This window comes from Palaemon carinicauda, chromosome 24 (genome assembly GCF_036898095.1).
Source record: "Palaemon carinicauda isolate YSFRI2023 chromosome 24, ASM3689809v2, whole genome shotgun sequence".
NCBI classification, from domain to species: domain Eukaryota; kingdom Metazoa; phylum Arthropoda; class Malacostraca; order Decapoda; family Palaemonidae; genus Palaemon; species Palaemon carinicauda.
The window spans coordinates 81,967,565-81,995,442 of NC_090748.1; the positions used below are offsets into that span (position 1 = coordinate 81,967,565).

The 27,878-nt window shown below is 41.5% G+C and overlaps 1 long non-coding RNA gene across 1 annotated transcript in view; it reads right to left on the reverse strand.

Annotated features, from left to right (window-relative positions):
• Window positions 1-2,106: 2,106 nt before the first annotated feature.
• LOC137617876 (uncharacterized) overlaps window positions 2,107-27,878 on the reverse strand; it is a 37,966-nt gene continuing 12,194 nt past the window's right edge. Inside the window, exons 2-3 of the long non-coding RNA XR_011039687.1 lie at window positions 10,046-10,254; window positions 2,107-3,518 (exon numbers count right to left, since the gene is read on the reverse strand). This is a non-coding gene — a long non-coding RNA (uncharacterized lncRNA). The remainder of the gene's footprint in view (window positions 3,519-10,045; window positions 10,255-27,878) is intronic.

Below are 27,878 nucleotides of genomic sequence, written 5' to 3' on the forward strand. Positions count from 1 at the left end.
AGTTACAAAAATAACATATATGAGATCGTATTCTATTATCACAACAACTGCAACAGACAGTTTAGCAGCCACCAGTGTGTGGATGACAAGTCAAAATTACGTCTGACAGGTTTGAAGTAAATTTTTGTCCTTAAGGTAACAGATTCCTGACAGGAATCTGTCAGAGTCAGAGAGAGAGAGAGAGAGAGAGAGAGAGAGAGAGAGAGAGAGAGAGAGAGAGAGAGAGAGAAAATTATTTAAATCTGTAAAAACCTTTACAATATTTCCCTAACAAAAAATAATCAACCATTATACTTATTTACGCTATCACACCGTTGGCCTCTGCATAAAAGACAAAGGGCGTGAGGATCAGTCTCCACCGCCGACATAAATGTTTCACAAGGGCGGCCGGAGAGTCCAGGGCAAGTGTAACTGGTCGCAGAAGTCAACTTCACACACACTCTAAGAGAAAAAGAAAAAGCAAAAGTCATTAATGGCTGCCAATATTCGGCAAGGATGAAGAGCGGCAACATCCATTCACCATCTGAGCCGAAAGCAAAGTGAGCTCAATCACAGGTGTGTGAGGGGGCGGTAGCAAGCTACCCTCCCCTACCCCCGCTAACTACCGGTATGGGTAGTTAACCCTCGTTAAAAATTAATGGCTCGTCATTTCAGCTACGCCGAAAGTAATATCCCTATTAAATAGCGTGGTTTGTGTTCCAGTTACGGAACAAAAGCTGTTTAGAGGGCACCCTGACACCAACATCCTTATGGCATGACAGACTGGGCAACCTGTGCTAGCATAGAAATTTAGCTATGTGACTTGACCAGGTAAATGTAAAACTGGAGCCACGCTCCTAACTTAACCTAGGCATAGCCCAACTCCACCTTGCTTAGAGAATGGGGACAAACTTATACATATATATATCAGGTTGCACTAAGGGCATGGTACCCATCTGCAGTTAGAGGAAGTCAGCTTGCAGAGTTCCTTAGATACTGAGCCCCAAGAGAGGGGAGGGTGAAATAGGAAGTGGCCAGTCACTTACACATTCATCCTAGACGTACTCGCGGGAAACATCTGCCCTTAACCAACTGCTACTTTTCCTACAAGGGAGCAGAGTAGTTATTGACCACATTTTGTGCAGCCACCACAGGACCTAAGGTAAATGTGTCTAGGCTCCTGTGGGTTACGTCTTGCAGGCAGTGAACTTTGTTTGCCGTTTCAACATGTCCGCTTATAACACCTGCATCATAGAAATTCTTCTTAAAATGCCTGGGATGTGTTGACACCCGACATCATGAGCACAGGGATGACAACCAGAAAGGGAGGAGTATGATTAAATGGGTCTCTTGATTACCTGAACGATCCAGGAAGATATAGAGTACTTAGTAATCTTCCTTTGGGTTCCCCCTGTGCTTATGAAGAGCGTGCTGATTTGCAGGCTGGCCCTCGCAGTTCTTTTCAAGCATTTCTTCAGAGCCCTTACAGAGCAGAGTAACAGCTGATCTGGATCATCTGTTACAGAATGAACTCTCTCAATCTGGAAGGACTCAATATGGGATCCGTTACTGGATGCCAAGTTGGCTACAAACTCAGGAATGGAACTGAATGTCACTTGCTCCCATCCCCTTGAATGGTGGATGTCGTAGGACAGGCCATATAGCTCACTGACACTCTTGGAAGGGGCCAGAGCTAGAAAGAATACCATTTTCAGGGTTAAGTCTCGATCTGATGCTTGACGAAGAGGTTTGTATGGGGCTCCTTTTAATGAGAGTAGAACTTTCAACAAATTCCAAGGAGGGGGTCTGACTTCCAACTGAGGGCATGTGCACTAAAAATTCCATGTGAGTAGAGAGAACTTCATTGAGAAGGAAAAGTTAACTTTATTCAGCATGAAAATGAGGCTCAAGGCCGAATAACAGCCTTTCACCACTGACACTGAACAGTTTTCCTCCCTGAGGTACAACAAGAACTCGGATATTGTCTAGGTTTAGGTTTAAAGATCATTGTAATCAGAGCTCTCAGGTTAGGTTTAGCATATATATATATATATATATATATATATATATATATATATATATATATATATATATATAAAGCAAATACCTCTCTAATTAGTGACACACATTAGTGGATTAACAAGATTCACACCGTCCTTACCCACTATCTAGCAAACCCACAGGCAGGGAAACAGGCCTGCACACAACCAAAGAATTCCAGATAATGATTCTCAACCTATAATTCCTCATCATTAATGATTATGTAATGATGGCAGTAAAAGGCAAAAGAAACAATAGGTGTCTCAGCATAGAACACATGTAATGGCCGGCTGTGTCCCAAAAAATACTCATCAGCACTGAAGACAATATTTGTGTAAACAACAAACAGACACTCACTCATTTAAGTTGAAATGGAAATATGGTGCGAGAAAAAACCCTAAATTGTTTTCAATTGCTGTCTTGTCCCGTAAAATAAGTGAAATAATGAGAAACAGAGAGGTATGTATGAAAAACAGGGTACGTTCATTGTCCTCTACTGTTTGATCCAGACATGGAATGTAGGTGGCAGTATAGCGGTATCTACAAAGTAAATACATCACAGCAAGTTGAGGAAAAATTTCATAGCTCTATTCTTCTTCTGAGGTTGTGAATTCTGCTTCTGAATTACCTGCAATAGCTTTATACTTTTCAAGGATAAGATTTGTAGAAATATTACACAAATATATAAACATACAGTATAAATAAGTAATTGGCCAAGAACTCTAGTCTCAGGAACACCAAACACTACACAGCATGGCGACCCCCCCAACTACTCCAACATATTACCTAAAAATTATGTGATAGTAATGATAAACGTTTCATGACAAAAGGACCTCATAACTGACATTATCAAAAACACCACTAGAATCAATGGCAATTATATGAACTTATTCTAGGGATTTCCGATACACAGAAAATTTTAAGAAGAGTATCACAAAGCCCTAAGCCTTTGCAAACACTCAATTGTAAGAAAGGGAATAGCTGAATACTTTCCTTGTCAAATTTATTGACATTTTGTAAACAGATTCACAAACTTTAAAAATGGCAGTATGAGATATTGGGGCCTAATTGGCATGGCTGCAGGTACCACAGCCCATTTACCTAATTAAGTAACTACCATTTTATTTATAAAAACAAAAATTAAGAGCCAAGGAATAAGCTATCTTTAAATCCAAAAACAAACACACTATTTGAGTCTGCACTTCTATTAACATTGGCTACACCTTCTTAAACATCTAAGTCATGTTTCTGGAAAAGATTCTATTCAGTTAGCTTCAGGAATGCTGATTACTCTTACTATGATATACATCTACTAAAAGGGTTGCAGACCTGATATACATTTACTAAAAGGGTTGCAGACCGATTATGGTTTTACAACATAGCTTTTCCAAATTGGGGAAAAAAAATTATATGAAGGAAAAAATGACTGATGCCTATAGTTCTGCTACAGTTTTGTAAAAATTTCCCACAAATAACACAACTGAATTGTACTATGAAACCTTTTCATTGATTGATTGATTGATTTAAAGTTTTCAGGCATCCTGACATCTGAGGTCATTGACGCCGGTAACATTTAATTTATGTATACAAAAATAAAAGATAAAATAAAATAAAAAATAAAAGAGTATTCAATTAAAATCATAAAAGTTGAATGTAATAAAAGTTAAATATTTTTCAGAAGACCTGCTTCTGAAATAAATCTAAAAATGCCACTTGCATGGTAGGACACATCATTTCCAAGAATCTTGGCAAGGATGAACCTGCCACCCTCACCTCGAGCCTCAAACAAATATCTATTCCGCAAGTTGTTATAATTGGGGCATTCGGTCAGCAAATGCCTTACTGTTAGAGGTACTAAGCAGTCATCACAATACGGTTGGTGTTGGCCCTTCAGCAGAAACTCGTGTGTCAACCGAGTGTGACCAATACGGAGACGACAAAGAGACGTCTCCCATTTTCGGGGCATCATATTATACCTCCAAGGAGATATGTCATTTGTTATCTCTCGCATTTTATTGCCATCTTGACTATCCCATTGCTGTTGCCATTTATTGCAAACCAAGTTCTTGATGACAGGTAAGAAATCATTACAGGCAATGGGATACCTTCTTGGCAGCAACTCGGATGCAGCCTCCTTAGCCAGTGAATCTGCCTTCTCATTCCCAGACACACCTACATGTGCTGGAACCCAACAAAATTGAACTGTTATACCTCTCCGTCCAATAATGAGAAGCCATTCTAAAATCTTTAAAACTAGAGGGTTATTAGAATTAAAAACTTCCATAGCTTGAAGGACACTCCTTGCATCACTAAAAATTGTAAAATTACCCTCCTTCTCCAATGCTATTTTCTCAATAGCGGTTAATATGCCATACAGTTCGGCAGTAAATATGGAAGCGGTCAGAGGAAGTGCACCTCTACAATTAAAACCATTACTATGTACTCCAAATCCAACGCCAGCATCAGATTTGGAGCCATCAGTATAGATAAAAGTTGATCCTCTATGTTCTTTAACATGTTCATTAAAAAGAGACCTGGCTTCTAGGTCTGACATATTCTTCTTATCTCCAATAAAATATTTACAAAAAGATATCTCTGGTAACTTCCATGGAGGCATTGATGATACCTTGAATGGAAGTACCTTATTTCTAATTATATCCAGACTATTTAATAATCGTTTCACCCGAAAGCCATAGGGTTGAGGAGATTTTGGGTGCAACTCAAAGTATGATGCGTGTCTTACAAGGCTTGCAGTCTGAAAGGCTAGAGAGTTAGGGAGTCTTTGCAATCTAAACCAATACCGAAGAATGGAAGACATTCGGTAAAGGTCTAGAGGTAACTCTCCAGCATCAACAAGGAGACTTGGGATAGGCGAGGTTTTAAAAGCTCCAGTAGACAATCTAATACCTGCATGATGTATCGAGTCTAATATTTTTAACCGGCTTGAGGTGGCTGAAGAATATACCTCACAACCATAACTAATTTTGGAAAAAATCAAGGCCTTGTATAATTTTAAAATAGTACTGCGGTCTGCCCCCCATGATGTATGGGATAATACTTTTAAGATATTCAGAGCTTCAACACATTTAGCTTTTAATGCTTTTAAGTGAGAAACCCATGTAAGCCTACAATCAAATATCAAACCTAAAAATTTAGCTTCTCTTGCACATGGTATCCGTTGACTTTTAATGTATATATCCGGGTCTGGATGTACTCCCCGGATACGACAAAAATGGACAATGGTAGTTTTACTTGTCGAGAACTTAAATCCATTCATGTCAGCCCACTGGATAATTTTATCAATAGAGAGTTGGATTTTTCTCTCAACCATTGCCATTTTAGTGCCAGCAAATGATATTGAGAGATCATCCACAAATAATGTTGAGAGAACATCCTGGGGAATGGCTGAGGATATCCCATTAATTGCTAGTGCAAAAAGGGTTACACTCAGCACACTACCCTGAGGAACTCCTTCTTCCTGGCACTTACTCTCTGATAGAGTTTCCCCCACTCTCACTTGAAAAACTCTACGTGAAAGAAATGCCTGAATAAATAGTGGCAGCTCTCCTCTCAATCCCAATTCATGAATGGTTTTAAGAATACCATATCTCCATGTGGTATCATATGCCTTTTCAAGGTCAAAAAATACTGTAACATGGTGCTGTTTGGAAGCAAAGGCTTCACAAATAGAAGACTCTAGTCGTATCAACACATCAGTCGTTGAGTGCATTTTTCGGAATCCACATTGAATCGGTGATAAAATACCTTTCTTTTCAAGGTACCACACCAGCCTTGCATTGACCATCTTCTCCATGATTTTACATAAACAAGATGTCAATGCAATTGGACGATAGTTTGCTGCTAAAAACTTGTCTTTACCGGGTTTTAAAAAGGCTAAAATAATGGCTAGTTCCCAAACACTTGGGTAACTATGATCATGCCATATTCTATTAATAATACTTAAAATAAATAGCTTTGTATTAAAATGTACATGTTTAATCATTGCATATGGAATTCCATCGGGTCCAGGGGCTGTATCATTGCAATGAGCAAGTGCGGAATCAAATTCTCTTTCAGTGAAAGGAGAATTATACGACTCTTCCCTTCTTGTTGCAAAATTTAAAATTTTCTTTTCTTCAGTGCTCCTATACTGGTGACCAGGGGCTCCTTCACACTTGCTGGATACATTTGAAAAATGATTAGCCAGGGCATTGCTAACATCATTTGCTTCGGTTACATACTGGCCATTCACCTTCAACACTGGTGGTGGGTTGGGGGTGAATTTGCCAGCTATCTTTTTTACTTTCCTCCACACAGCAGATGGTGGTGTCCTACTGTTAATGGAGGAAACAAAAGACATCCATGACTGGCGCCTTGCTTCTTTCATGGCACGACGGAACTGTGCTCTACATTTCTTGTACATAATTAAATTCTCATCAGTTCTGCGTCTACGCAATCGTGTTAGAGATCTTCTTGTGGCTCTGTGGAGGGCAGTTAGTTCTGAAGACCACCACGGGACGGGTCGTCGTTTGAATAACCCTGTTGTTTTGGGAATTGAATTGACTCCAGCTGTATGGAGAGTTCCATTCAGTAAGTCTATGGCATCATCGATATTTTCAACTTGTCCTGCATCCCCCTCAATTTCGCTTAGTTCACGAAATTTATCCCAGTCCGCCTTGTCAAGATTCCATCGTGGCGATCCCTGTAAAGGTGGACCATTGTTGGTGTTTATAATGATTGGTGCGTGATCACTAGTATGCCAATCATCTAATGTTCTCCAATCAAAGTCGAGAAGGCAATTAGAGCTTACGATTGATAGGTCAATACATGACAAGGTACCTGTCTGGACATGAAAGTGTGTGGGCTCTCCTGTATTAAGGAGTCCCACATCTTCATTTTCCACAATTGATGTTATGATATTTCCCCTCGTGTTTGCTAAAACATCACCCCACAAAGGGTGTCTACCATTCAAATCTCCAAGTAAAAGGAAAGGTTGAGGGAGTTGTTGAATAACCTCCACTAAGTTGTCATACAAAATGTTATCATTTGGAGGCAAGTACAGAGAACAAATTGTATATTTTCGCCCTATGTCGATCTGTACAACCACTGCCTGCAGAGGTGTACGAATAGACAGAGAAACTTGGGGAACATCTCGACGAACGTATATGAGACTTCCGCCATGGCTCCCCACTTGGTGATCATATGGTGTCCTATAACTAATGTATTCGCGAGGGCAAGGGGTATTATGATCAAGTTTGCTCTCCTGTAGACAAATAATTATGGGGGAATGCTCATGAATAAGGAGCTTAAGTTCTTCATATTTGGCCCTTAAACCCTGACAATTCCATTGCAAAATGGAGGAAAAAACTATGGTTTATAATTTGGTAGACCCCTTGGATGGAGTCTTCCCATTAGCAGTGTTTGATCTAACACTATTTTTTGGTGGTTTTATTAAAGAGGGTCTTGATAGATTGGGTTTAGAATTTATGATTTTCTTTTTGTCTTTTTGATCTGATTGTTGAGGAGGTTGGTGGACCTCCACTTGAATTTCCGATTTATTTAAATTGACTTCCAGATCAGAAATATCAACTGACAAATCATCATACTTATTTGACGTCGTAATTTTGATATTTCTTATGGAGGGGGGCGAGAGAGATGGAGGTCTCTCTCTTTTCCGATTAGTAGGTTTTGAGCTACCAGGTTTTTGCACCTTCCCCAATACAGGTGCACCTGGTAACTTGGTGTCAGGTGGCATCTCCATCAAATCAGGCAAGGACATGGCCTGGGAGAGGTTAGTACTATTGCTGGTAATGGGGGACGAAGGCTGTACAGAAATGGGCAATGACCCATTTTTAATACGCTGTGGCAAAGCCTCAGAAGGCGATATGATTACCTTGTCATGCAGTACTTTATTATCAGAGGTTGTATTTCTTTTCTTAGGATTACTGGCAGTGCTAGGTGGGGTTGCTGTCTCCTGTGGTAAATTTACCTTTGATTTTAAGGCCTTTGCATAGCTGGTTGATTTATTCAACAATCTTTTTGCATGTCCCACACTTATGTGTTCTAAACTTGATTTGTTTAGGGCAGCTTCCTCCAACTTATACAGTTCGCATCTCCTATCAGTTGATTTATGATTCAAATTGCAATTTGAACACCTGGCCTCAAGTGTACATTCTCCATGATAAGTTTTGGAGCAAATACCACACAATTTTCCATTTTTACAAACTTTGGATGGGTGTCCAAATTTAAAACAATTAAAACATTGCAGGGGCTTTTGTTTGAAAGGCCGAACTTTAATCCTTTCATTTTCAATAAAAATATGGAAAGGTACATCAGCATCCTGGAAAGTGAGTATAATCATTGAAGTTCCAGGAATCTTATGCACTTTCCATACATTTAATGGACACATAGAAAGTATCTCCTCCTCTGTAAATTCGTATAGGTCCTTATTAAAGACCACTCCCCTTCCATAACTAAAATTAAGATGAGGTTTCATTTCCAATGTAATTTCATCACTGCCTGTCTGTAAGTTAGACAGTATTGCAGACTGAGTCGAAGATTTGGCATGGATGAGATAACTGTTCTTCCCAAAACGAGATATATCTCCAGGTGCTATGGTTCCTACTTTTTTTTGGATAAACTTACATATCTTAAAATAATTCCCTATTATCCCTTTAGGTTCAGCTAAGAGCCACATTGGTGGTTTGGGTTTTCTCTGTGAAGGCATGGGTACATTTCTATCTTTTTCAAACCAATCAGCAGGTTTGTACACATCCAATTCCTTTGGGACCTTATCACAAAGAGCTCCCATGATGTTCAATTCGTTAATTTTGATACTACTAATATTACTTATGGCATTAAACGCCTCATCGTGACTTTCAAAAGATATCCAAGAGTCCCATTTTTCATCTCCAAGTCTCATCCTTATTTCCTTTATCAATCCATAGCACTCAAATGCTCTATATATATCATCATAATTTGTCTCTAATGGGATTTGGGAAACATGAAGGAATCGTAGTTTCCCTGTGTTACCCAAATTGTTAGATTTTTTAACATCAGTAGAGTGGTCCTTTTTAGTTCGAAGGTCGTCAACAGAGTTTTCCTTAATTACAGTAGCAGAAGTCGTCAACAGTGCCGGGGGGGAGTCAGCAAATCCAGGGGATGGGGAGTCAGTATTTGAAGGGTCCATATTTAAGGATGGGATTTTCAGGTTTTTTGTTGTTTTGTTGGGGTACCTGCTTGAGAATTATAAGAAAGTATCATACGTTGGAAAGGAAATTTGCATTCTCCACTATCGGCACAATGAGAGTATATTTCCCCGATGGTCCACTCCATACCCTACCCGAAGGATAGCATCAAAACAGATATAGAGGCACAGGTGTAAGCTAAACCCGCCTGTTAGGACTGAGACCAAAGTAATATGGAATCATCCTCCCCATATCTGTAATGATGGGCTTCCGGCCAAAAGCCAAGAGTCCCACCTCAAGGATTGGATCCCCCTGGATTCCGATGACCCAACCCTTGAGAGTAGTTCCGCCAAAAAGGTCCAAACCATCTTTGGGATGGCTGAGATCATCCAATACTCTCATATATAGCTTTGAATGCGAATACCTCCCAACCGTGATCCCTTCTCCCATTCATCTAAGCAGGCAGTAATAACGAATGTGGAAATATCCACGCCATTTAAATAAAATAGAAAAAAAAATAGATAAATAAATAAATGAACAAATACAATAAATAAATATATATATATATGCATACATCTACATATATATATAACTAAGAAAAATAATAATCATAGAGATAGGACAGCAAGATGAAAGAAAGTTGATAAAATTAAGAGAAGGTCGAAGTAATATTAAGCAGAAGAAAAAGATGAAAGAGAGAAATTTAGATTCGAACTGGGGGAGCAATTTCCCGAAGTTCGAGAGCCCTCTTGCCCGTCACCAAGATTCAGCACGGGAATGAAATGCCGTGCTGAAGCTCAATGACTTCATCAAGGCATTCTCTCATTAAGAGGGAAAACCTTTTCATCTAGAATATTCAAAACCACTTAATTTTAGGTTCAATTCAAAGTCAGAACATTCATCCCAATGTTCTACAAGAAGAATCTGCAGCAGTGAAGGGGGCTATGGGTCTTGAAATGGCTGTTATTCCTTAAAGATATCTTCAAAATCTGCAATAATGTCAAGAGATGGATCTATACTGGAAGAGAATTCAGTTCCTGACATCTCCCTAGAAAAAGTAAGTCAGCATTGTAAATATTTTCTTAAATAGCTTTAAAAAGTTCTAAAAATTCTAATGAAAAGAAAAACTTTAAAATCCCAGTGACAATGCAAACATATGATCCTTCAACTTTCACACAAAATTCAATCAACTTTATCTTACATATGGAAGAAAGTGCCAAAGGCTTAATTCCAAAGGTACATCCCAAATCTATATTGTAATACAGGTAATCAATACAGTAAAACCTCTCATCAATCTATGTGAGCAAATTGATAATTCTATAATGAAATAATTCAACTTGACCACAGAGTCACGTTCGGTGAAATTTTTAATTTGTTTCATATTCCATAAACAAACACGTCATCTTTTACCCGTGTCATAATTCGACAAGCGACTTGTGTACTGTATGTGATTATTAATGGTTAAATAAGTAATCCACATTTACAATATTTAGGATGTCCATCCATGTCCTTGTTCAGTTAGGAATACATGTGAATGTGAAATCTTGGGTTGCCACAGTTTATGCCAGTCAGTGCTCATAGGTGAAAAAAGATAAGTCTGCATCTATCATATAAGACTATACTGTACTGAATAGAAAAACATTACTCAGTGAGGATATGTATAAGTTTATTGGCATAAAAAACCAACATTAAAATAGTATTGATGTAATACAATAAACTGAAATTACACTGATAAAGACAAAGGAATTACCTCATAAGAAATATCCTCGGTATAAATAAAACCTTGGCTTGCAAGGCACTGAACTCCTTTACTCGCAAATTTAGAATTCAAAATTAAAGTCTTTAAAAACTGGGTCTGAATAATCTTCCCCTACCTGGAATAAGTAAACCCACTCTACAATCATTCAGATCAATGTGTGTCAAAGCAGACTCTGAAAACACAAGCTTACTTACGTCATTTCCCTAATTATCAATATTGTGATTTTTATCATGATGGGGCTATTGACGAGTCTCCAATTAAAATATGGATGACATGGCAAAGAGGATATTTATGAATATGATAAATCATATATTGAGTAATCTTTATACTAATAGTGACCCACATCAAAGTTTGATCATAGGGAAAATATTCTCAAAATCCTACACCAACTGAGAAACTTTAAAACGCTATATCAAATGCTCATTCGCTGTATCAAAGGTTACTGTTCTATCTATTGAAAATGGCAAGTCAAAATATCTGCTAGAACTACAATCAGAGGAGATAGTGGTGTACAAGAGGGAAGTGACAGAGAATGTTATTCAAAATAAAAGATACCTAAGCTGGAGTTTCTAGTTCAGGGCAAAATCTCGCCTCACCAACTGACAGTATGTGTAAAGAGCTTCAGGTTTTATGATTAGGAAAAATAAAAATTATTTCCAAATGTCATTTGTTCTGGCACCAAATACAAACCTTTCAACTCTTTACTATAGAGACTCACGCTTAAGTTGGTGAAAGTCCAAGACTAACTGGCTGGTTTATGACCCAGGGTGTGATTCTTATACTTCAAAAGAGCTGTGGAAGAGTATCCCCTATCACCTTGCTTACTCCCAATGAGATATAATGGCCTGAGCAATTGTGCGAAGGTGTGACAACTAGGCAACGTGACTCATCAAGGCAAGACTTCACTTGGCTATGCTTTTCTTATCTAGATGTTATCAGACTCCCACTTCATTGGGAAAACGGGGACATAACCTAAATTAGGATACACAAGGAACAATGATAGCCACCCAAAGTCAGAGGTGGTGAGCCTGCAAAGTTTCTTGGTTTGCTCACGCCACAAGAGAGGACACAATGAAAAGTGAAAGGCCAGTCCTTCGTCTATCACACTAGACTTACAGATGGTTTAGCATCTGCCCTCCACCGACTGCTACTTGTCCTAATAGGGAGTTGTGGTGTCATTGATCACATTTTATGCTTCCCCTACTGGACTTATGGAGAAAGTGTCAAGGCTCCTGTGGGCTATGTCTCACAGGTAATGGGAGGTGAAAGAAGACCAATGTTTCACACATCAGTCTGAAAGAGCTGTGTCACATTGAAGTTCTTTTGAATGCAAGGGATGTACTAATGCCTGATGTCGTGAGCTCTAGGATTATGGTTAAGAGGAGGTGTCTTTCCTGCTCCAGGAAGATATTGAATTCCTAGAAACTCCTTTTTACTTTTTCTGTGCTGGAAAAGTCTATTCAAATGTGGTCGAGCTCAAGCAGTTCATTCAAGTTATTTCCTCTGCCTCCTTACAGGGCATAATAATACTTGATCTGGATCATTTGTTACAGAAGAGACTCAATCCGGAAGGGCCCGAATCTAGGATCTGCTACAGCCGGATTTTGATTCTTTGCAATATACTCAGGGACGAAGTTGAATGTCACTTCGTATGAGAAGAGATAATTCCGTCGAGGAGGAAATGTCAACTCGCTTCAGTTAAAAGAGAGGCTTAAGGCTGAGCAATAGCCTTACACCTCCGATACCGAGCAGAGTTTTTCTTCCCTGAGATATAACAAGAATTCTGCTATTATTGGAATAGTGACACTGAGCAGAGGGATGCCCCTTCCACGACACCAACTACAGAAGATAGTCCACTTTGCTTGTAAGACAGCGATAGATGACTCTTTGACACATCTAGCTATTCTCCTTCCAGTTGGTTGCGAAAAACCTCGTGCAGTAAAGAATTGCTGGATAACTTTCAAGCATATAGACATATCGAAGCTAGTCGTCTGTGGAAAATCTGAACATGTAGTTGTTTGAGTAGCTCAAGGAGTGTAGGGAGTTCCCTGGGTATCTTTTTGAGGAGGTTTAAAGGTTTAAAGGCCACTCATGAATGGCAGAGGCATAGGACAGTGATATTGCTGTATCAAGCAGGAGAATGCCCTAAAGACTGACCATACAGTATATCATATGATCAGCACCAAAGACCCCTCTCCAACCAAGCTAGGACCAAGGAGGGCCAGGTAATGGCTGCTGATGACTCGACAGATAGACCTACAAGCTTCCCCAGACCCCCAATGCTTAGCTCACACGGAAGGTGAGGTTGCAGCAACCAAAGAAACTAACGAGTTTGAGCGGGACTCGAACCCGTCTGGCGTTCACCAGTCAGTGACATTACCATATCGGCCACCACATACCCTTCTGCATGTTGCCACATCAAAGCTATTAAGGTCATTGATAGGTATTGAGATAACAGAACTTTGTTTAGAAGCCTCCTTGCTAGGCAGAAGGGGTGAAATGCATGTACGTCAAGGTTGTCCCCCAGGTGTTGAAAAGCGTCTTGCCGAAACGCTTGAGGATCTGGTACTGGGAAGCATTACACCGGTATTATGTGGTTGAGAGACGTCATAAATAGATCTATCGTCTGCCAACCCCACACAGTTTAGGACTTTGTTGGCTATCTGATGATCCAAAGTTCACTAGGTGCCAACTATCCAAGTCTTCCTACTCAGTTTGTCTGCCAAGATGGTTTTCTTGCTCAGTATGAAATGGGCTGAGAGGGTCACCGAGTTGTCTTTCATCCATCTGATCATCTCCAAAGCCAGGTGATAGAGGGGCCAAGAATAAATACCTCCCTGATTGTATAAGTAAGCCATCACCGTGGTGTTGTCGCTAATCAGTACCACGGAGAGTCCTGTAAAGAGTCATTGGAAAGTTTTAGAGCTAAAAGGTTGCTCTCATTGCAGGAAGTTTATGTGGCGGTATTGCTCGAACCAACGTCCGGAGATAGTCAAGGTGCAACAGGTGAGCTCCCCCTTTCTTTTGATTGTGGTGGCCCATGTGGTAATGTCAATGACTGGTGATTGCCAGACAGGGGTTTGAGTCCCACTCAAACTTGTTAGTTCCTTTGGTAACTGCAACCTGACCATCCTTGTGAGCTAAGGAGACGGGGTTTGGGAGAGGCTATAGATCTACCTGCTAAGTCATCAGCAGCCTTTGCCTGGCATTCCCTGGTCCTTATTTAGATGGAGGGGGTGCTTGGGCACTGATGATATGTATACTGTATATGGTCAGTCTCTAGGGCATTGTCCTGCTTGCTAGGGCAATATCACTGTCCCTTGCCTCTCCCATTCATGAGCAACCTTTAAACCTTTAAATTGACAACGAACATCAATCTTGGGGGAGAGAGACCTAACCCCAAGTAAGTTGGTATCCGATACCATTGTAGGTTTCTCTACAGCTCCAACCCTATAGGGACCAGTATATCTGGAGGGTCTTAGTGCTGAGACTAGAATGTCTTCAGCTACCACTGAAGAGTTTGAGTGCAGAGAAAACTGTTGGGAACCAGGGTTTTTCTAAGAGGTGTGGTGTCCTAGCAGCTTCTGCCGATGATTGTTGGCAATTAGTCTTGTCTTAGAAACAGTTCTGCTATTCGTTTCATTCTCTCCAATCCAGTTTAGGACGGGAAGACTTTACCTAGATAGTGTCTATGTTCATCCTTAAGTATATCAAATTTGTGTTGGCTGCAAATAGGACTTCGAGAATACCATGACCCCTGATCTTGGCAACATTCGCGGAGCCCATCTCGATGACGGGGAAGAGCTTCCCTCAATTCTGCTAGCATCAGCCAGTCGTTTAAGCGATGAAGCAGGCGATTTCATTTTTGTGCGCCCAAGCTAACACTAAGGAAAATTTTCAGGTGAAAATTTACAGTTCTGTGGACAGGACGAAGCACAGCCCCTTGAACTGGTATATTTTTGTTGGATGAGAACCTAGGGTACTTCCTTGAGAATGGATGAATAGGTATCTGGAAGAACGCTTCTTTGAGATCCAGTGTTAGCATGAAGTCTTTTGGTCTGAAGGCCTGTCTAACTGTCAGGGCTAAACCTATCTTGAACAAGACTTGTCAAAAGAACCCATTCGGAGCCGAGACATTATAACCAGCCTCTAGATGCCTTATCTCGAGGAAAGGGCACCTGAAAGAGGCTGGAAACCTGTGTCAGGCCTCCACGAGCACTCTTCTCCACTACGTTCCAAACTTTGGTCTGAGGGACTAGTTCCTTCGCATATCCACTCGCATGGGAACTCGTTCACAGGATAAGAGGTTAGAAAAGAGAGAGGGTGCATGAACAAGACGTGTTACACTGCCCTGAGGACAGAGTCTGACTTACGAGGTTCAGACCCATGGGGCATCCACCTCTGACATATGCTCTATAGGCTTTCTCCCAGAAGATGTCGCCCGCTCACTTCGCTAAGTGGTTGGGTGCATAACAGTGAGCAAGACTCGTCCGCAAGACCAGGAACTGTCTCTCGTTGAACTAGTGTGTCCTGGAGAAAACAATCCTGCACATCCTTTCTCCCATAGGAGATCGGTGAGCAATTTTTATCTCTCCTACACTTGAAGACTGTTCGCAAGCCCGGATGCAAAGCAGGCTGCATTGTTGCTGCTCACTGGTGTGAGAACAGAACAGCTGGTTCTTGCTTGAGTCGGGTTATGCTTCCACTTCCCGAAACAATATGGCCAAAGCCCTCCTAATCATTACGCATCTGTGCTCCCAGAGAAGGCCTTCGTTCGGTATGAGAAAGGAAAAGGCTGCGGAAGACAAATTGTACCAGGAACCCTTCCAGGAGAAGTCTTTCCTTCCGAGTCATCAGAAACTAAGACGGACTCTGAGATAACTGGTCAGTCAGCTACCCAGTAGGGCAACCAGCACTGCTCAGGTACTGTGTCTGTTGACCAACCCCAAGGGTTGGAGGACTCAATTGAGAGAAAGGAATACTGACTCTCAAGAGAAATATCACTTCTCATTGGTTACTCGCGAGGGACAGACATTGCCTATCTTATTTCTCTTTCTTGGTATTTTGAAGATTGTTAGTTTATATTGTTCTTAAACTTCCCTTGTAGTAGTAGTTATTTCCTTATCCTTCCTTTACCGAGCTATTTTCCCTGTTGGAGCCCTGGGGTTTATAGCATCCTGCTTTTCCAACTAGGGTTGTAGATTAGCAAATACTGTAATAGTACAGTAACAATATCAAGTACCCATCTCAAGTCAATTGATGTTGAGACATGTAACCAGGTGCAAGCGACTGCTCTGTAGCAAAAAGGGGGAAGGAAATCCTGTCGTCCAATTACCTTCAATCCAATGAGAGTTGGCCGTGTAATTATGATTACATATCGGTAATAACATAGTCGGTAGTCCATAGGGGAACAGAGTATTACAGCTTATCCCTTAATGATTGGTGTCAAGCAAGAGACCGGTCACTAACAACTGATCGCATGCAACTACTTCTGAAAGGCAAGATTGATACGTCAGTATGTTTAATTTATTGTTGGACAGGTAATGTATGCACAAGTCCATCTATGAACCAGAAACAGACCGCCAAGGCGGGACGAACATACAGCCTTAGCGCAAATGATTCATTGTGTCAGGAACTGATAGTAGAACATTGATCAACGTTCACAATAGAAACCGCCTTTTTCCTATGGCCAAGATTCCTTAGAAATGAAGAAAACATTCGTATTTCTATGTTTCTGATCCGTAAAACTGGAGAAAGATCCGAATGTTCCCTCCCAAGGAGCGGATTCACTTATGTGAAGTTTCAGAGCCTAAGTATTTTAAATAATAAGACGGCCGATCCGAAAGTTAAGAAGGAGCTGGCTAGAAAAAAGGAAGAGTCTACTCAGGAGTACTGTAATACATAACCTGACTTCCAGTAAGGAATGTAACTATCGAAACTAATGAATTAATAGACTGAAGTTCTAATTGCTGGTTGGAAAGATCACTTGCCCGCATGCTGTTATGCAAGTGTACTTCTTTGCCTCAGGGTAAGTGTTCAAAACCAAGCCTGAGCCTGCTTGTGGGACTTATGTATGAGCGACAAATCGCAACATTATTGCTCAAAAAGATTGATCGTCGATTAGCTGTAGCCTTATTAATACGTTTGTAAACGTGTATGCATCCACGAAAGTTACATGCAGCTAATGCAGCGATCAAGCTGACATCAGTATTAAAAGTTTGCCAGGCCGCCTTGTGGGCGATGCCAACGTTTCTGTAAGCGAATACTTGCTTGTTATTATTTGTAAATGTTATCAGAAGCTGACACTATTCCCTTGGGAATAAAGGCTTGCAAAAATTAACCTTAACCCCTTCCCACCCAGGACGTACTGTACGACGTCACTTGACAGCCAGCAAGAAATCCCAGGACGTAGCATAATACGTCCTCCCACTCTCTCTTTTGTACCGAGAGCTGGTGTGTTGGGATTGTGTATTTGAAGACTTCTCGTTGCTGGGATACGCTCTCTCATCCTCTGTCGAACATAAGCTCCGCCCACTAGCCAATCAGAGTGAAGGAGTAAGGCATCTCGTGACGTTTCAGTGACGGAATTGAGACCATCATATTTCACCAATGGGAGCTCAGTATTTCAATCTTTCCGTCTTTCCCCGTTATTTATCACTCATGCAGACATGTCGACTCTCATATAGACAAAAGTGCAACTGTAGAATTCTTTTGATTACCGTTCTGGTTGCTTCTTTATAAATTTCCGCTCATATTTTTTTAGTCATGGGTGACTCTGGAGATTCCTCAGATGAAATACTGTATATGAACCAGGGGAATCTGATGATGAAAGTCAGACATCAGATAGTGTGGAATCAGTAAGTGATTGCGAATTATTTGACGATATTGAGCCAGTCACAGAAGGTTGGCGGTTGTTGTCCGACATCTTTGATGATTCTCGGTCAGATCCTGTTCCTTCCCTCAGCGATCCCAGTCATGGGGTGGATATTTATTTGTCTCGGGATGATTTTCCTTCACCTGACGTGGCATTTGAATATTTTATGGATCCAGAAATGATGGTCACTTTGTGTTCTTGGATAAATGAAAGAGCAGATCAGTACAAAGATTTTCCTGAAAAAAAAAAAAAAAAAAACTTTCACAGACTGATATGGAAACCAGTAAACACACGGGAACTACATGTTTTTTTTCATAACTCATACTGATGGGAGTGGATAAAAAACCTGATATGCCTATGTACTGGTCACGTGATCCTTTGACTGGAGGACCACCTGTGTTTTGTAAGGAGGTTATGAGTAGAAATAGGTTTTTGTCCATTCTAAAATTTTTGAGATTTTCATCCACTGCTTAAGTGACACGAGACCCACGCACGAGGATTGAACCATTTTTATCTTTATTGCGGCAGCGTTCACAATCTCTCATACGACCATCGAGACACATTGCTGTTGATGAAGCTCTTTTATTGTGGAAGGGACGTCTTGGCTTTAGACAGTTCATCAAAATCCAGAGGGCCCATTTTGGAATAAAAGTATTTGTACTTTGTCCAACAGGAGAAGGATGGGACGGATATTCTTGGAACTTTCCAGTGTATTACGGAAAAAGTAATTTCAAGATCTAAGACCCTGCTGCTTCTCATCTCAGTGTATCAGAAGATATCGTCGTGTACCTCGTGGAAGATTTGTTACATCAAGGGCGCCATGCCATCACTAATAATTGGTACACAAGCATCCGAATCAGTGATTATTTCCTGACGAGAGAAACTATGCTGACAGGAGTAGTTTGGACAGGAAGAGGACCCCCGAAACAAATGACGAATGCAAAGTTGGAGAAGCATCAGTCAGTTTTTGCAAGAAATGCAACACTCTTGTTGTCAAATTTCAAGATAAAAGAGAGGTTACAGTTTTGACAACAAAGCATATAGCAAACATGGTCGAGAAAACAAAGATACTTTGGGCAAAAGCTCACATTTTTTAATAAACCTCTTCATATCGACCGCTACAATAGTAAAATGGGAAGCGTTGATATGGCAGATCAACTTCTTGAGCCATATGCTTTTGACAGAAAAAGTCTTGCATGATTAAAAAAATTAATTTTATATTTCGTGCTCTTTTAAATTCATTCATTTTTTATAAAAATGAGAGCACGTACCATCGTCCCTTCCTGACTTTTATTACTGATGTAGTCAGAGGTTGGCTAATAAACACTCTGATGGTGTTGCAAAACTTATGAAGATGAGAGAAAAGATGAAGTCTAAAAGACCTTTGGTGCTGAAGAAGTTATCCATACCTGGGTTCGTCATGAGAAGACCAAGCATTAGCACTGCAGGATATGCACAAAGAATTTAGGCAAGAGGAAGGACACTGTGTATTGTTGTCCAGGATGCCCTGGGGAGCCAGGTTTATGCTCATTAGACCACTTCAGAGAGTGACATTCGATGCAGTCGCCAAATGATCCCAAACCAGGACCAAGTGGCACTCGCTTGAAGAAGAGGAAAAGTAATTAGGCAAGTTGAAATCATGTTTATTTTTTCCCCATCATTTTCTCCTTCCCCGGAATAGGCGAGTTGAAAAATAATTTTTATTTTTTCTTCCTATAAATTTCTCCTTCCCTGGAATAGGGCTCCGAGCGATACCGGGTAACCAAAACGGATGGCACTTGAGTACCGCAATGGTCCATGGGAAAGCTTGTGTATCTTACCCTAAATATATATACTGTATATATATATATATATATATATATATATATATAATATATATATATATATATATATATATATATATATATATATATATATATATATATATATATATATATATATATATATATATATATATATATATATATATATATATATATATATATATATATATATATATATATATATATATATATATATATATATATATATACATATATAACGGAAAAATCTATTTTTGGGCGAGATAGCCATGATGTCCTGTGGAAGGTTCCTTCAGCAGCTTCCTAGGGTATATTTGACTACAGTAGATATTCCCAGAGAATTAAACTAAAGGTTTCACAGAATTCTAACTTCTGGCCCGAGTACCCATAAGGTTTCCCTTTAGGATATCGTATACTAACAGGGAAACTATGCTTAACACGCCACATAGCTATCTGCACCCCACATAGCATTTACGCTTCGAAGAGGAAGAGTGGCAATTATGGGAGGAGCCGTTCCAAAAACTCTCCTCCTACGCTACTGTTATGGTACCTAGCGATGTAAACAAACGGCCGCCATATTGGCCGACGTCGCATCCGTCCGCACCAAATCCATTCCACCCGGTGTATCCGCCAGCCTCCAAGATACAATAAGAAAGGGAGGGGCTTGATAGGTCAGAATATAGAGTTTCGGGCGGGTTCATCAGGACGTCATGGCTATCTCACCCAAAAAGGGATTTTGACGAAGGAAAAATCTATTTCTGGGGAGAGACCTGTGTCGTCCGGTGAAAAGGTCCTTCTTGTCACTTTTCTGATATAAATATATTCCAAATATACCAGAGAAAGTTAAAGCATTGGTATGCAGAGGGTACTACCCTCGCGTGAGCACCCTTAAGGGCGTGTGAAAGCCACTATTCACAGGTCGTCTTCCATTTAGAATATTTCTTCGTCAATATACACAAGAGGGGTGTGCCGTAATAGCAGTCTCCACCGCAACAGCCAGGACCACCCCACCACCGCCCGACACCAGCGCCATCTGACATCCTTCTGTATTTGGATCCCAATATTGGCTTGGAAAGGAACGGGATGGGAATAAACAGGGAAGGGTTTCACCGGGCGACACAGGTCTCTCCCCAGAAATAGATTTTTCCTTCGTCAAAATCCCTTTTCTGGGTCGACCTGTGTTCGCCGGCAAAAAAATACAAGAGAATGCCTTCCAAGCCCATGAAAATCAATTCTAATACAAGGTATAAAGCGAAACATCTTAAATACATGTATAAGGGTTTACTAAATCAATATTGGAACAAGTTTCAGCACAAGCTTAACACTAGGAAAACTAAAATATTAAATGTAAATATGTGCAAGTATGCTAGAAGTAAGGTTATATACACTTAATAAAAACAAAAGTACAACATAAGAATGAACACAATCCATTATCGACATTCTAAAGAAGAGAATGATACAGGGTAGCTGTATCCGTTCCACCGAGGTGAGAGGCATCGTGGTGAGAGTGGCAGGTAAAAGGGAGAAAGAATTAGAATGGGACGAAAAATGAAATTAAGAGGAAACAAAATCTAATCTGGAGAGATGAGACTCCCAGCTGCTATAGTAGAAAATTTTAGGGCTTGTATGTTTTTTAGATAGTGGCGTTCAAAGACCACAGGAGATTTCCAACCTGTATATTTCTTAAGATCATCAAAATTCATGTTTTGGAAATAGTTAATTGAGGTGGCTACTGCCCAAATATTGTGAGCATGTGGAAAGGATTCCGGGTTAGCCTGTTTGATGAAGTAGAGTATTTGCTGTCTAATACCTTGAATGGAGATAGCACCTACCTGCTCTCTAGTAAATAAAGGACTGGAGGAACGTGTGGCGGGCCTAGCTAAAAAGGCCTTAAGAGTCACTACTGGACATAGAGAAGTATCCTGTGGTAGGGGAATAATCTTCCAAGGGGACCATCTGTTTTGAGGGTCTTCATTTTTAGCTAGGAAACTCCTATCCGGGGAGACCAGTACTTCTCCTGGCGGGAGGAAATCTAGGTTCTCAGGATTACGGGAGAGAGCTGCTAATTCTAAAATTCTGGCACCTGAGGCCATGGCTGTAAGAAACAAGGTTTTTCTAAGTAAAGAAATGTATGAGCAGGATTCATTATTGGTGTCTGACGCCAGTTTCAAAACATCATTTAGAAACCATGAGATCTTTTGTGGATGGATTGAAGGTCTAAGCCATGCACAAGCTTTAGGGATAAATGAAAAATAAGAATCTGCTAAATTAATCTTAAAGCCAACCTGAAAAATCTTTCTCAGGGCCGACTTAATCGTAGTGATAGTACTAGTGGCTAGGCCTTTTTTTGAACAGTTCTAAAAAATTAAATGGCCAAATTTGGGGTCATCTGAAGGATGTCTGAATTCTTTAAAAAGTCCGCTAATTTCTTAACAGCCGAATCATATTGTCTAAGAGTTGAGTCCCTTTTGTCAGATTCAATGAATAGGACATTGTCTGGATCGATATTTGCACCTTTATGGGCTGCAAATTTCATGAAGTCCACAAAGTTAGGGTGTGAACTATTCTTGAGGAAGCTGACACAGTATGTGTTTGGACTACCTGTGTCAACTTTGGGTGCGGGATCCGTTTGGGATGGAGTTTCAGCTCTAATAGGAGCGGAAACCAGTTGCTTTTGGGCCAGTTGGGTGTTACTAAAGCTACTGTTCCTTTGAAGGAATGTAGTTTGTGTAATACCTTCATCAGAAGATTCACTGGAGGGAACAGATAAATCTTTTGCCAGAAGTTCCAGTCTAGAGCTAATGCGTCCATGGCAAAGGCCTGAGGGTCCAGGTTGGGGGCTATGTAGCAAGCGAGCTTGCGATTGAAGCTTGTTGCAAACAGATCTATCTGGAGATCCGGAACTAGTCTGGATATCCACCGGAACGAATTCATGTCTAGGGACCATTCCGATTCTAGTGGTTTGGTCCTGGAATAAGGCATTTGCTATAACATTTCTTACTCCTGCCAGATGTGTTGCTGACAGGAACCAATTTCTTTTCGCTGCCAAGGTAAAAATCGTTACCAGAACACGATTCAGTTTGGGTGATTTGGATCCCCCCGTTTATGCAGTGGACTACCACTGAGTTGTCCGAGACTATCCTCACATGGCTTGGCTTGTGATGAGACAACTGTTTCAAGGTTAGAAACACTGCCATCGCTTCCAACACATTTACATGAAATTGTTTCATACTGAGGGACCAGGACCTTTGGAACATCTGGTGTTGGGAGTAACCCCCCCCCCCCCCTGCCACTTGAGTGATGCGTCTGTATGAATCGTCACTTGGGGAGGGGGAAATTGCATGGGAACTGATTTGGCCAGTTTCTTGGATTTTGTTCATGGAAGTAGTCTCTTTACTAGTACAGAGGGAATTGTTGAAACCTTGTCTCTTAGATGTATCTTTGCTCTCTTCCTCCAAACTCGGTTGATGTCTTTGAGTTTGGCTTTTAGAATGACGTCTGTTAACGAGGCAAATTGGAGTAAGCCGAGGAGTCTCTCTAAAGATCGTCTCGTTATCTCTTTGTTCCAGATAAAAAGTTCCTTGACCTTCTTGGAAGGAAGGGATAGCTTGTGATCTTTTAGGTCCCAATGAATACCCAGCCATTCGAACTGACTTGCTGGTTGTAGCCAGGATTTCTTCAGATTCATCTGAAAGCCTAGGCTTTGCAGAAACCGAATTACTTAGGATGTTGCTTCGTGACAATCTTGCACTGTATTCGCCCAAATGAGCCAATCATCTAGGTAGGCTACTAGCATTATTCCTTGGTTCCTGAGTTGTTGCAATACTGTCTCTCCCAGTTTCGTAAATATCCTGGGTGCAATGTTGAGGCCAAAGGGCATCACTTTGAATGTGTAGGATTTCCTGCCTAGCCGGAAGCCTAGGTAGGGCGAGAAGTTTCTTGCTACCGGAACATGATAATAGGCGTTGGTAAGATCTATAGAGGTGGTGACGCCCCCACGGGGAAGTAAGGACCGCACCCGAGAGACAGTCAGCATACGGAACTTGTCGCATAGAATGTAAGAATTCAGTTTGGACAGGTCCAGAATTACTCTCATTGTGGAAGAATCCTTCTTTGGGACAGTAAACAGACGTCCTTGGAATTTTAGGCTTTTTACTCTCTTTATAGCATTTTTCTGTAGATCTTTGATGTATTCTTTCAGATCTGGAGTGGGTGTCTGAAAGAAGTTCACTGGCGGAGGTGGAGACCCCTTTGTCCACTTCCAGCCCAGACCTTTGGAAACAATACTGTGTGCCCAAGGGCTGAAGGTCCATTGGTCTCGGAACCGGTATAATCTCCCTCCTGCCCGGTCTGTCTCACTTATTGTGAGTTGGTTTGAACCCTCTACCTCCTCTTGCGCCTCTGGTTCTAGCTCCGCCGCGCTGGCGGAACTGGCCTCTAGCTCTGTTACCACCGGATTGTCTCGAGTATCCTCGAAAGGCTCCGGTGACTTCGTAAGCCGGATTGAAGGCTGGAGAGGACATCCATGTTGCCGTGGAGGATGATTGTCCACCCTGTGGGGCGGGGACGATCATAAATTGTTGGGGCGGAGGTGCTTTTGACGTTGAGGGAGTCGACGTCTGGGCCAGAGGGATAGGAAATTGTCGTTGTTGGCCACGAGAAGCTTTGTAAGAAGCATAGAATTTTTGTTTCTTTTTAGGGTTTTGGTGCTTCATAGCAGGGTAAAATTTTTGTTTGGAAGAGAGACCCCAACGAACTCGAAGGTTCTGATTAGCCCTGGCGGCCTCTTGCAGCACTTTGTCTACTTCCTCCTGAGGAAAAAGATTCTTTCCCTAACAGTAAGCTTTAATTAGTCTGTTAGCTTCATGCCTAATAGACGCCTCTGCCAAAACATATTTCCTGCAGTTCTTCCTGGCTGTAGTGAAATCATGGAGGTCCAGTTGGTAAGTCTGTAACAGACTCTTTGCTAGAACCTTAAAGATTTGTTCTTCTTTATAGATGGAAGCCACCAACTCCAGTGATGTCACTGCGTTGATGGATCTGGCCAACCTCGATCTTGCTTCAAATTCAGTTTTGAGCAAGTTTTCCGGCAAGTTTTGGTAATTTTTCCGAAAACAAGGAGGAAGCACAGTCAGAATCTAGTTTCCCAACCGTGAAGGTTGACGGAGCATCATGCCAGAATTCCCTATTGGCTGGCATGAGGAGGGAGGTAGCATCCGTATCTTTGAGGGTTGGCAGATCCTCATGTACTGCCTGGAGCGTTAGTTCCGTAACCTTATCCGTAAACGGAGAGGGGATATCTTAGGGAATCGTAAATATAGTATACGACCCCTTGTGCGGTGTCATCTTGGTATTCGTACAGCCCCAGTCCGACAAAGTACGAGCCCAGACAGCTTGGGTTTGTTCCTTTGGGAAGATAACTGTTTCTTTAGGGACTTTGTCCATCCTGACCAGGGCATTCTCCGTCAATCGTACAAAACCATTGAAGGGAAACCGGAGATCTTCTGGGTAGAATTCAAGGTCCGATAAAGGCCGAGTACCCAGTCCTTCAATGGTAAGAGTGCCATCTAAGTAAGGAGCATGGAGAGCAAACCGCCAAGGGTTGTTCTTATCGAACGGCGGAAGCTTTGAGGCATCTGGGACTGCTGACGGAGCTGCTTGAGATCCGGAGTGGAGCAGACCTGCAATCATCTCTTATGATTGGTTTTAATTGCTCCGCCACTAAATCAGATACTGACTGTGTGTCAGTAGAGGAGGCCGGAGTAAGAGAGTACATTCTCTCCTCCAGCCTTTCATCCACCACATCTCTGACCCTGGACAACAGCCTGTCCGCCAGAAGGTCAGTTTGTTTTTCGAGCTCTGTCGTCTCAGACTTAGCGGATTTACTCCTCTGTCCTTTAGAAGGAGGAGGAACCTTGACAGCTAGCAAAGAGTCAGACGAAGTCGATGGCCTAGAGACCGGAGACAACGCTGCTGTTGCCGACGGAGCTGATTTCAGAGCCTTAGATGAAGGCTTCGATACCTTTAAGGGCTTAACCTTGGGTCAAACTGACAAAACTCCTTCCCAAGGTGAAGCAGCGGGCTTGTCAAAGCCTAAGAAAGAGGAAGAAGAAGGAGTAGGAGAAAAGAAAGAACCTGCCGTATCCTCTGCACCACTTACCTGCTCATCCACCGGTTCCAGATGGATGTCCAAAGCAGCTACGTCTCCCGACAGTTGCTGGTCCTCTGAGGGTGGAGCCATTGCAGCTCGAATGGCATCTATGATGGGGGCAGCTACTCCTTTCTCCACGGCCGCCGACAGGGAACCAGGGAACAAACGAGATGCCATGTCGCCGTCCAGGACATAAGGGCAACCTTGAGGGGCATTACGGCCAAACCCGGAGACCCACTGGCGGAGACTTGTTTTGGCCGTCTTCAAACCTTCCTCGTCCGCCTGTAAGAGGGGATAGGATTATAAAACTCATACTAACTAAGACTAAGAAAGGGGTTATGTCTATATCAACATAAATAGAAACCATGAGTATGAACAACTGTTTCTAAATCTTACCTCATCATTCAATAAGATCGAAATCATCTCGAAGCACAGCGAGCATGATTCCGGGAACCAAACAATGTAAGGGGTTTGGCCCTTCTCCAAGGCGAAGGAAATCGCACAATGGGCGTGCGACCGACAGACGTCATGGCCCACCGGATCGATAAAGGCTGCTGAACAGCCTTTGAAGGCGCAGCGGGCTTTCTGTAATATAAAAATTTTCTATAAGTACACCGCCTCCTTTCTGGAAAATTTAATCTAAACTTAAATTAATGGGGAATGCAAGTAGTCTTAACCTGACACGCATATGGAAGACTTGCCGGAGCTAGTCGCCACCATTATAGGAGAGAGTGTACTGTAGCATATGAGTACTTGTAAGATATGATAATTAGGGTTCACTATTCTCCTCCGTTGCACCCCGGAGGTCCGCAGAGCGTCGGAGTAATGAGCAGAGATAGCTTGGGCTAGTTAAACATTTGTATTAAAAAAATCTAGTACAGTACTTGTAAGATTGATAATTAGAATTCACTATTTTACTCTGTTGCACCCCGGAGGTCTGGAGAGCGTCGGAGTAAATGAATGGTAAGACGGTAGTTAAACATTTTGTAGTCAATGAATCTACTATTATTAGTGCCATGCATCTCCGGTAAAACCGTATCAACGGAGTAGAAATAACGGAGCCAGAACGAGTACCACATTCATAACCGGATAACCCGTCGAGGGGAGATGCTCCCAATCGTCATAGGAATCCCCGGAGATAAGCATCAGTCACTTATACGATATCAAAATAGCAACGACGTTCCCTGCTCAAACCTCTATACCGACGGAGATCCATCGGCGGAGCTCCGGCGATAGGGCTCCGTAATGTAATTTTTAAAGAATTACTCACTTTTCTGTCCTGTCCCCTATTATCCCCAAGTCATTGCGGGGGAAGAGGGGGAGGGACTAAAGGAAAGAGGGGGAACGCAGACGGCGGCTCGAAGAACAAGCCATGTAGGAGATCCTAACCTAAGTCAGGATAAGGTACCAAGACTGGCTCTAACACAAAATATTACCGCAAACTACCACTTGAATAAAATAAACAGATAACGAGAGTAAAACTAGCTAGTGGGCAGAATAACCTTGTGACACTTGCTGATAAATAAAAGTACTTGATAAGACAGATAAAAAGAGAGGGGGAGTAACCAGCCTCTCTTGGACATGTAGTCTATAATTCCATGTAGCCTAAGTGTATTAGGCAGGAGAGCAAGTACTTAACAAAAGTAAAAAGAGGGGGAAACTCCAGCCTCCCTTCAGTAAGGTTACCTCTACTCACACTAGAATATAATAAAATATGAACCCTATGTGAATAATAACCCGTTACTCTCGAAAGGCAATAAATATACAAGTACAATAGTCATAATAAAAATGAAATAAGCAAAGAAGAGAGGACTAAAAGGTCAGGACGGAAAGAGATACTGTAATTCCTTTCCAGCGTCAGTGAAGCAAAATATGTGATATGTGAAAAACACCCTACTGGCCAAGGGAGCTCTTTTCTTCGCTTAAAGGGACTATACTAAAATAAAAATACGGGACTCGGAAGCGACTCATGTTACAACGCAAAAACGAACCAAAGGTGGTAAAATATAACATAAAGGTCCAGGAATGAAAAACTGTAAACTATACAAAATGAATCTTTAAACATGAGAATGCAATGAAACTACTA